At 36.9% G+C, this 12,257-nt stretch overlaps 1 long non-coding RNA gene across 1 annotated transcript in view; it reads left to right on the plus strand.

Moving 5' to 3' along the window:
• Positions 1-12,257, plus strand: part of LOC109961287 (uncharacterized) — a 184,933-nt gene that overhangs the window by 140,729 nt on the left and 31,947 nt on the right. The window contains exon 3 of the long non-coding RNA XR_002275117.1: positions 5,483-5,552. This is a non-coding gene — a long non-coding RNA (uncharacterized LOC109961287). The remainder of the gene's footprint in view (positions 1-5,482; positions 5,553-12,257) is intronic.

Below are 12,257 nucleotides of genomic sequence, written 5' to 3' on the forward strand. Positions count from 1 at the left end.
TAGACATCATCCCTTGTTTCCTTGGTTTGTATTTTCTGTTCACCCATGGCTGCTTTAATCACATCCACCTCTCGCTGGGTAAACTGCAAACTCGTCTTTATCTCTTGTATTTCTCTGGTCATGTCGTCGAGTCTCTTGTTATTTGTCTCCATAAGTAGTTGCACAAAACCTTTGAAGTTGTCTTGTTGTTGGCTCAACAGTGCGGTGTACATCTGCTTCTGCTGACTCAACATCTCTGTTACTTGTGCCGCTGAAATATAATCCTCTTCTGCTTCAACATCCTCGTTCGCTTCTGATTTATTAGCTCTTTTCCCTCTTGGAGGCATTTTAATAGTTGTAGAATTTGTTCCAAGACTTGAAAATGTAGAAGATGTGAAAAATCGTAGAACAGACAAGAAGAGCAGTAAAGACGTCTGCTCTCGCTTGCAACCCAGAAATCACAAATCATATTTGTTCATCAAATTAGTATTCAATAGTACTGAACACTTGCAAGTATTTAGGTTTGTCTGTTTCTGGTCCAGTTCTGATCAGTTGCAATCTTTAGTACTAATATAGAAAAAAATCAACAGACATTTATGAAAAAGCACAGTTTGCAGGAGTTTTAAAATCCCAAACATTTTTATAATCCGATTGTATCTCACATATAAGAGTGAATTTCACAGACTGCTTACTTTTGAATCACATGGGTCCTCACAGTATACAGTAAGATGAGAGCATAATGAGGCATCACACGCTACAATAAGATTATCTTGACAGCGGGAGTTATACACTCTTCCTTTAGCCCTCTCTCTCATCTTATATCTCTGGTGCACACACTTTCCTCATCTCTTTCGGTTAAACACAAACATATACACACACACACACGCTCTCACCCTCCCTTTCGCTCTTTCTCCTTTCATATGCTTAGGATTAGTCTTGGAACACAAGTTATCCTAAACACGTAGGACTGAATTGATACAGCAGTGCAGCAGACAGTGATGCTGAAGTGCGGATTCTCGTGAATGTTGAACAGATGCTAGAGAGGTTATCTTATTTATGCAACCACCCTTTAGCTCTGAATCCTTTTCTTTTTAAGTTTTTGTTTGGGTGCTGTTATGTACAAGACACAGTCATGACAGTGGTGATGTGGGCCAAATGTAATTAGGTCAAATCGCATCAAATTTTATTAGTACAGCCCAGTACCACAAATTATCCTCAAGGAAATTTACAGTCTGTACAAGATATGACACCATGGGGGATATTTACTCAACCTGTTGGAAATTACTGTCAGGTGTGCAAAATATTGCAGCATCGTAATTTTTCAATTTAGTGGTGTATTTACCAACACTGATGTCAGTGAGCACAGCTGCAGCCATGTTAATTTGAATACACCACTGCTTAGAGTCTGGTTCCTATATACTGTTGGGCACATGTGGACTCAGAGGAAGTGTAGAAGAAAGTGTAAGTTTACAGCAACTGAACTTTAATATGTTTGAAGAAATCAACAAATGTATTTTGGAGCTGCAATCGCATGGTCTTCTGCCAGTTGTATCATCTTCTATTTTGTTCAATAATTGAAGTTTGACCTGAAAGCCTGTAAAAGTCCCTCACATTCTCTTCTGGAGAGCGTTACAATTTACAAACACCCCTCTCTCCTCAAACATATTCTTAACTCTAACAAGGCCTCAAATGACTAACAGCTGCCACACTGAGCACAGGGCCCCACATTTTACACCTACTTTCTCCTTAATTTGAATTTCAGCTGCAGCTCCCTCTGTCACAGCAGTGGTAAATGAGGCGTTGAGGGTATTTGTAGAAATTTCTATTCTCTCCTTTCTTATTTTGGCATCCTGAATGGGAACGCCATAAAATAAATATCGTCTGAGACCAAATGTGTTAATTCCTGTGGCGCTGCTGTTCTTCTGTTGCTCTGGTGCAAAACCCCACTGCCGCTCCTTAGTAAATATGAACACAAGCAATTACGCTGTTTAGCGCCAAATGATTACATTTTCTAAAGACCCCTCACACCACAGAAACAAACTGTCTGAACTGCTCCCCCTGGACAGCGTTGCTACAAGTCATTGTGCGCCAGAACTACCAGACACAAGGTCGGTTTCTTCCCCTGTGCCATCACACTGATGAACACTTAACCCATGACTGTATAACAGAACAACAACCCTCAGTACAGCATCTTGTAAATATACTTTTGTACACACACTATCTGAAAAACTCCCTCAAAACTATATTTATTTCCTTATCCACATTCTTGTTTGCACGCTTTATCTTCTCTTGTTCTCTGTCTTGTTTACTTGTTGCCTTACTGATGCCTTACTGAAGAACACTGTACATACAGATTGAGAGCCACTGTACCGGAGTCACTCACATTCCTCATGTGCCCAACACATGTGGCCAGTACAGCTCATCACTGTACATACAGATTGAGAGCCACTGTACCGGAGTCACATTCCTCATGTGCCCAACACATGTGGCCAATAAAGCTGATTCTGGTTTTAATTCTGATTCTAATATCCTCCACATCCTTAGACCCTGCAAAAATAAACCAATTTAAACACAAATAAAAGTATAGTAAAAATTAGTTTGTAAGGTCATGCATGAACTTTCATTCACTGATTTATTAATCATTTTTAATTTAAGATTTAAGCTCAGCCATCAGCAAGACCACAACCGTGCCAACTAAATCTTAGTTAAAGAAGAAACCTGTTGCAGAATGAAATATAAAAATATTTATAATTAATTTGTTTTAGAACTGACACCAAGTTACCACTGAGATGTAGCACTTCTGTTATTTTCAGCTAAGTATGTAATCAATAATAATCTTTTAAGGATAGAATGTCTTAAGTGCTATTTGTCACACCTACAATAATTGGAAGTTATGATCGAGTTATAGAACGAAGTAATAGATTTTGCTCTAAAAATTTGTGAGCAACAATGTTTCAATTGTTGTTGCAAAATCAATCAGGACTGTGTCTGCAGTCCATTTTATGTCAGTCTTCTTGGACCACCTTTTCACCAAATTGCTCTGTATGGGTTCAGCAAGTCCTTTCTGAGCTCACATTTTGTGTTTGTGCCCTGAATTAGTGTGACATTTCATGCCTGGATGCCTTCATGGCATTTACTTTTAAGGAAATACCATGGTCTGCTCCGTAGATGGGTAAACAACGGCATACGTACCGATGAAAATAGATTTGTAACACCCTAAACAAAGCAGGTAATTGAGAAACGCCATATTTTAACTGGCATAATGCAGACATAATAATATCTCTAGCCTTACAACACTTCTCTCTACAGAAACAAGGCATTAACAGAGCAACCTGTGTTTTTTTTTTTTTTAAACTTACCATTAAGTCCCACCGAGTAGTGGAAACGTCAGTCCCTTTCAAGTAGCTCCAAGGTTGGTAAATCTAACCGACAGAGATACTGTCAGGTTAAATCCATTCATTTTTCTTTCTTGTCAAAACTCGATGCCTGCATTGCCCACAATGCAACTCAACTGTCACCAGAGATTAGGATTTCTAACACCCCACCCCCATTTTCAAACTTGTAGTTTTCAGCAATAACAAGATGACAATGTGACATAACTCCAGACAATTTATAATACCAATAGTACATTTACAGAGGTGCTGTGCTGGCGTGTGATAGTGGAAGAGATTGGACAGGTAGAAGGGGGCTTTGTATGTGATGAGGAGGATGTGTATCAACACCTCTTAAAACAGTTTCAATGAAAACTTTTAAAATTAATGAGGGTAGGATTTATTGCAGGTCTGTTGTATTAGACTGCATTACTTATAGCCAGATGTACAGTACTTATTAAACTGGCTAGAGGTAAAATTAATTAATCCACATTGATGGAAACTGCATTACTCATCATGAGCCTTCACCACTCAAAAACATGCACATTCATCACTGGCCTAGTGTACCGTTTAAAAACAATACAATGCATATCGCACATTCCCTTTGCACACTTTACACATTCGTGAGTCATATTTCACATATTGCACATGCACATACTCGTGAGCCATATTTCACATATTGCACATGCACATATATACACATTTCACACAGTTTCCCTGCCTAAAATGCAGAATGCTCAGACAAATCTCTAACACTGGCTACTGAGTGTGTGTGTGTGTGCAAAGAAAAGGGGAAGAATATAAAAGAAGATGGGGGAAAAAAACTACTTGAAGACTCAGTAAAGACTCCCTTTCATCTGTCAACTTTGCAACTTTCTTATGATGTACCTCTTCCTCAGCTGTAATCCGCAGAGAAAAGAGCCTTTTAGTGTGCGTTAAGAATGAGCTTATGTTATGTAATGCACTTTCTGCAACCGGTGAGGCTAGTGGTTACACATTTACAGTTTGCCCAAATGACAGAAGATGGCAATTAAGAGCCAGCATTACCAACACTGAATGAGAGAGGTCATAACAGCAATGTGGGCTTGTACAGTAATGTTTACCAGAGCCTTGGGGGAGTTTTAGTGGTTTATTGGCAAAGCTCTATAGGGGAACACAGTGTCAGAGGCTAAGGAGGATAAGTGAGGTTGATGCAGTGCACAGCTTGAGTTTTTTCTCCCCTTCTACTTCCCTTAGCATGTCATGCCTTTGTGGCGACTAAATGGCTCTGACACCAGAGGTTAAGGTGGCAATTAAAGTGTCTAGGAAGTTTGTTGTGTGTTAATACAAGCCTGCCTTTCACCTCCCTTTGTCTTTTGATATTGAGTGTCTTTTGAGACCTGGCCCCTTTATCCCCATACACAGTCATGTAACTCACTTCATTAATGTTAATTTGATTTTATTCCACCCCACCCCCCCCCCCCTCTCTCTTTTCAAAAAAAAAAAAAAACTGTAGGTCTCTATAGCAGCAGTTCTTAATGCATTATTACATGTGGGCTTTAAGTGGTGAAAGATAAATAACTAATTAACTAATGGAGCAATTAAGTCAGAGGGCAGTTGAAAACAAACGTAACTGAACTGCTTGCTTTGGTTTCCTGTGGCAAAGAGAAAGATACAATGAAGCAAAATGCAAACAACTTATTAAAGGTTTACCGTACTGTCTTCTTTTTGGTGATAATGTCTTACTCAATGTGAAGAATTGTATCTTCAAGCATTTTTAGCTTTTTTTTTTTTTTAAACACACAATGTGCCTAAAAAACTGGAGGGCTGGTCCTTTTATAACTTCAGCATTCTCAGAGCAGTCCCATCAAATGTATTATTCATTAAAGAATGTGTCATTGTTTATAACAGTGTATGTCCCATTGGGCGAATGCATCCCTTTGAATGCAAATTTTTAGAGCCATTGGGAAAATATAAAGTTTTACAATGTTTGGAAAAAAGTAAGTTCTCCAGTTGTTAAACACTTTGTCGAACAATTGAATACACACTCGAGCACAACGTTTGTTCATTCCTTTTTGTATGACAATTTGGCTATATGTACCTATCACCATGTGATGTCCCCCTGCTTAATTGGATTTCTCATTTCACCGCAGGGACCAATGTTTGACCCGTTTACTAAAGCTGACTGACATGGGAGGTTTTGCATCCAACCTGGTGATATAGGTAAGTGCATTAAATAAGGGGATTCTGCCATGGTATATGATAACCACACCCGTTTAATATGATATGAGTATTTTAATTATTTTTTCCTTTCATCCCCTTTTAAACTGAGAGATAAAGTATCCAAACTTAATCAGTTTACAAAGTGTGCTGCTTACATAAATAAAACGATCTCTTGATTAATACTCAAAACTGCAACCCTGATAATGATGATATAAGCTTGGAGGCTGTTGACTAAAATCATTACTTTGTAAAATGATTTTTACCTAGCCCACATACACCCTTAATCACACTATAATGATCCACTACAGTTTAATCATTTTGTAATGCACAAGGAAATTTAATTTATCGTATAATGCATTACATTTATTATATAAACCACTTTAGTTTAGTTATGTTTAAAGTTATAATCCCTCTTTAGCATCAATATAAATGCTACTGAACTGAGGTTCAAGACTACAGATTACACTGTGTAATAAACATGATTGCTTGAAGTCAGTTTATTCCTCGAGGTTGCTCCTAAATTTCAATTCAAGGAAAGGCTGGGGAAAAAAATAATTTTCTTTCAAGTACTTTTATCAGGTCCCTTATGTGACTCTTTGTAAACAAACGAAAGGTTGCTCGTCCGTTGTTGAGCCCTTGTCACTGAGCCTTTAACACCAACACTAGTATAGAAGGTAGAAAAGAATTTCTGTTAGACAGTTTGTCCTGCCAGGACATGGAGACCTTTGTTTTATAATTTACTATATTCTGCAGGGAGGATGTAAAGGGCTGAATAGCATGTTGTAGCTTGTGTGCTACTGTGTAATGTTTCCAGGTTTGTTGTTAATTATACGATTCCTGTTTTCTCATGTTCTTACCTAGCTGCAATGTTAAGAAGCAGTTTAACTTTGCCGAAATACGTTTTCAACAAAAAGCATATGTTGATAGGATTTTACTCTGAGCTGGACGGAATAAAAACAAAAACCTCAGTTAAAATATCAAACTAATGTATTTTGAGTTTTACTGTAACTTTATCACCCATTACCACTAAATTGGTACACTTCTTTAAAACCATCAGAATATACATACTACAATACTACATTTACATGTAGTCAGAAGAACGCCATATGAAATGTGAAATACTGTCTATGACAAAAAAGCAGGCTTGCTTTCATGATAGTTTTTGTTTTGCTTGTATTAAAATTAAAATATTTCACTATGTAAACCTCTGTAGGCAGAAGAGTTTATGAATTCATTTTCATTCTGTCATATTTTATAAAATATATTTACCCAGATTGTTTTGGATTCATTTTTAGGCTTGAGTTCACCGTTAGTAATTTTCATTTTCATTGCCACTGCTGCTTTGAGCAGGTATCTCTTAAATAGTTGTGGCATTGAACTATTCAGATGACTCAGGGCATTATTTAATTGGAATTCAGAAATTCTATGGCCTTGGAACAAATACACTACGAGGTTCCTCACAGTATATTTTTCTTCAAAAGCTTTAAATGTGGTCATCTGAAAATACAAAACAATTCTATTTCCTTTTGTCTCTGTTCAGTGGTACAAAACTCTTACACAGTTCTATAACAACCTACTGTAGCAGGCTGAAAGTCATTTACTTTTAGTAGGCTAACACTAAATGAATGTTTGTGCCCACACAAACATACACGGAGTGCCACCAGGCACTTCAGTAACCATGATGGCTGACGGGAACATGTGCTTTTTGTGCAGTTCCCAAAACTGAAAGACAAAGTCACAGGTAAAGCTAAGTGTATGCTAGGATGGTTAGAAATAATGTCCATCACCACCTTAAAGAGTTCATCTAAATATTGTTCCGTGAAGATTTAAAAAAATCACCACTTCACCAATCACTTCTAACACCAAAATGTCACCAGTGTCCTCAGAGCTTTTCATTTTTAAAACTGTGCTACTTTACTAAAATTAATTGCCCCCGAAACTTATCTTCCATAAAACAGCTGTTGCGGAATGACCTTTGGTCACTAATGCTGTAACACGGTCATAAAATGAAGTCATCTCTTGTTTTAAGTGTAGCTTTGTAACGTATACAGCAGCAAATATGGATAACTTTTTATTACATCCATTTGAAATGACTATTGTGGCTCTGAGTAGTTTATACTGTAGGTGTTGCTTGCTTATTAAAAATCTTGTTATAGTTTTTCCATTAACAGATTTAAGTGTTTTCTATACATACAACTCTCTTTAATACGGGTCTTATTTCTAAATGTTTACATATTTAGTTTGCAGAGAAAGAGAATGATCACTGAGAATGAATTGTTTGATTGCTTCAGGCAAGTTTCATGGGCAGATTTTCAGATGATTTGTTAGTATTTTTCCCTTAAATTAATAATAGCTTTATTTGTTTCCTTGAATTAGTAAATTGTTGTCTTGATTCACTAACTGGTGCCCTCAAATTACTCAAATTATGTAAAATGAGGCTGCTATTAACTGTAGCCATAGACAGTGAAGTTACTTCTTGTTGTGGCCAACATTAAGCCTCTTGCAAAAATGTGGCATGCCCAGCTTGTTCAGACTAATGATTTATTGTAGAGATACTGATTTCATTCCCTCAAACGTAACTTAATTTACTCTTGTTTCCTTGCCATGCTTTCACATAAAGTTCAGAGGCTAAATTGAATACTCTCTACCTGTTCCTTGTGTATCTCCTCTTGGTTTAGCTGTTACATACATGGCACACGTGAAGAGCAACAGTGAAAAGTTGTTCAGTCATGGACAAACAGGCCTCTTCAGCTCAATAATTTGATTTTTGGATTTAATTGTGTGGATATTTGGCATAATTTAAAGCAGCATAAATCAATATTTTATGTTAATGGTGGATAAAATGATGTGCATAATGTGAAAAAGGTTGCTCACAGTAAACAAATCATGACAATAATCACTCCACTCTGCAGTTTCTCTCAGCTTTGTGGAGAGTTTTAATATCTTTCAGCGTATTGTTTTGGTTTTCTGGCCCACTAGTTCTGCTGTCAGCCATGTTTTCATTAAAAATGCTTTTTGCCCAGCACCAAACAGCAACTAGCTGGTGATTGTAGTATAGAATTAAGCAATCATAGAGCTGGATATACCCCTTGGGAGTTGGCAAAAATAAAAACAGGAAAGTGAGTATCGGATTTAAATGCATGACTTCATTTGAATGGTAATGTTGTTCCTTGTCTGTGTTGCATAAATATGTAAAAAATAAAAAAATAAATAAAAATGTTGCTAGAACATTTGCTGAACACCTCTTTTATGTGATCATATGACGGTGTCGTGCTTACAGATTTTCCTGTCACCAAGTGACCCCCCCCCCCAAAAAAAACAGAAAAACATCAATCAATGTAGCTTTAACTGTATCTTAACAAATAACATATTGTTTCTGTTCAGTCGGTCTCTGTGTGTATGAATCCTTTAATTGGAACAAATTAACTAATTGGAGGACAGCTGATTTAAATACACAAATGACTGCAAACCATCACAAGCACTACGTCCATTGAATTCGTTTAGTCAATTAATCATTTGTTTTGTTGCTTGCTGCAGAACTAGTTTTTTATATTAAAGATAGTCAAACTTTGTATCTGCAGACCTTCAATACATACTGTATGTGCATTTTAATTGCTAGAATAATGATAAACATATATATCACTCAAGTGCTCCATTACTCTATTTTGAGTGACATGATGGCACAGGTTCCCAGTTAATTTTCACAGCTGGTAATGTAGCAATTTCAATGTAATGAGCAGATGTTCATGCAGAGCATTCTGCAGCAATGTCTTTATTAGTCGTTGGGCTCTGGAACCCATGTCATGTGCTTAAGCACAGCGTGAGTGTGCTGATATTGGTAATATCTCATCACTTCTCTTCTAACATAGATGTGGGGCTAAATTGCTCCTTCCCCCGATGACTTCGACTGTTGCTTACGTAAGCTGCTTCATCCTGCCCAATCTCCAAAAACAACATCTAGACGCAGCTTGCAGATCAATGAACACTGCCAGAATCGTTTCATATATCAGGATTTTTAAAAACCCTCTGAACAAAGGATAAAAAGCTTTTCTGCAGGTGAAAACCAGCAAGATTTTTTTTTTTAAATCAAGGACCTGTGGATATTTAATTTGTTGTTCTGTTTTTTTTCTTTTTCTTCCCAAGGACATGCCTGATAGGGTAATCTGTGACTCTAAGCACACACGTGTATGATTTAAGTGATGCTTCTGTTTGTTTCTGCTGTCTTTGTATTTGGCATTGCATTTCCTAGCTGTTTAGCTGGAAGACCGTGAGTCACTGAAATCATCAAATTGCAAATTATATTTTTTATTTTACCTGAAAGTGCCATTGAGATCGAGATTTCTTTTATAAGGTAGACTTGGATAATATTAGTATACATAACTTAGTAAAATCATAATATCATAAAATACAAACACAGAAGTTAGTAAAATTGTGAAATCAGCAAAAAAATAATTTCTACGCTGACAAAAAGAATCATAACTAAATAAATACAACTCAATAAATCATCAATCATTTATCTTTAAGATTATTGTAAAGTGAATTTTAAACTGTTTCCTGTTTCAGGATACATTGCAAACCATTCCATTAATAGGATAATACATAATACCAGAAACCAGACTTTCCCATATCAGACTTGATATGAGGCCTTTGTAATGCCAATCTCATCTGTGCTCTTGTATTATGGTTGCAAGAACTAAACTTAAGTACAGATTTTATACTAAGTAGTGTGGTCATTTTGACTGCATGGCTTTAAAGATGAAGATGTAAATATGTGGGCATGCTTTAGTTCCCAGCGATGACCGGCCAGTCCTATTGTATAGCTCACAATGGTGAATAGCGTAACTGTCTTTTGTAATAAACTGAATAGCGCTGTGATAGACAGCATCCTGTGGTTTAAAAGTTGTAGCAGCAGCATTGCCATAAGGAATGTTTCCATACTCCAGAGTAGGCAGTATGGTGGACTGTGCTATTGTCTTTCTGCCCTTGTAGGAGATGTAACCTTTATCTCTATATAGACAAAATATTCAACATAAACTTCATGGGCCTTATCTTGCAACAAACATATGGCGTGTGGCGCGGGTAGTGCATCTGCGTTTCCTAATTTCCTACCTGCACAATTACCAGGATGTGAGGTTACGTGCTGATTGGATAATTGCATGTTACGCCTAAAACACACCCCTGCTTTAATGAGGAAATCGAGTACAGCCCTTTTGCTACTTGCACGGGCACTTGAGCCATTTTTTCTTGTCATCAAATTACTGAAATGAACATGGACCCACCCAAACACCACTTGCGCCATTACATCTTGATCAGATGCCATGGATCCTCAAAATGGGGCCCTTTAAGACAAAGTGCTGCCAAGGCAAGTTCATAAATATTTGTTATGCTGGACTGTCTCAGTTCAATTTTGTCTAAAGTGTAGATAGGGCTGAGGGCATAAATATTTTGTGCTCTTGTGAAGTGCACACATTTTGCCTTTTTTGAGTTTAATACAGGCTTTAAATTGAACAGAGAAAAATGCCAATCATCAAAAGCAAGTTGTAGTCTGGAGAAGGCCTGGTCTGCAGTATAATTAGTGTCATACAGGATAAGATCGCTAGCATAGAAATGTACATTACAGAACTGAGGGACAACAGAGAAGAGCAATAGGGCCTAATATTGATCCTTAAGCAACACCTTCGTAAATGATCAGTGGACTTGATTTAAAACTACTGGCAATTGCAGATTGAATACAGTTGTATTAAGTATCTTCCTTTCTTCATATTGAGTTCAAACTCTTCTCTTATTTGCATGAAAAATGGTCAGAGTATAATATGTAATGATGTTATTATTTTGTATGCTTTGAATGTAATTTGAATGTAGCATGAACCCCAGGTTTACAGTGCACAGTTCCAGTGGGAAAGAGACCTACCTTTTGACCCAAGTGCACTTCTCTCAAGTCATCTTATTATGTAGTCATCTGCCCTGCTGTTTGATGGGCAGTTACCTTGTGGGCTGTGAGTCCCTATAGGATGCTAATTAACTGAGATGACAAGGTAATTATGTGCTGATGAATGCACCCATATCACATGTTTAATTGATTTAGCAGTACACAGAGAGAAAAAACTGAGCATTCAATCAAGCATCATCACTCTGCTGTATCTGCTCAGCCACAAGTAATGCACAACTGAACAGAATTATTGTGCTCTCCCTTGGTTTCTGTTGTTTAATTGACAAAAATTATGGTTTTAAGATGATTATGGCAGGTCCCCTGTTAAGTGATTCATATTCTGTATGTGCCCATGTCATTTCAGATTAAGGATTAAATAATGATGAGGAACAAAAACAAGGACATATTGGGAGGAAAAATGCAGCACTGAGTCATTTACTCAGTGACAAAATCCAATACAATTAGCTTAATAGTGCATGGCAGGCATAGAACGGTGCCATACTGACATGCAGATCACGTACACAAAATGGAGAATAAATAAAATTATAAAAGGTATATAAAAACTGAAGCCAACACATTAAAGTTGAACTACAAGGAGAGCAGTTTAACAAATAGAATTACATTGATATGTTTTTCAAATATATCATTAGTTTTTATATTCTTAAGTCGAGCTGTAAAAAAAAAATGGATTACTTGAGTAACTGAAGTCACTTTTCAAGCATAAATGTCAAAAACTCATGAGTTTTAGTTTTACCAATGTAAATGTTGCCACCTTT

This window comes from Monopterus albus, unplaced genomic scaffold (genome assembly GCF_001952655.1).
Source record: "Monopterus albus unplaced genomic scaffold, M_albus_1.0 scaffold54.1, whole genome shotgun sequence".
Lineage (NCBI taxonomy): Eukaryota > Metazoa > Chordata > Actinopteri > Synbranchiformes > Synbranchidae > Monopterus > Monopterus albus.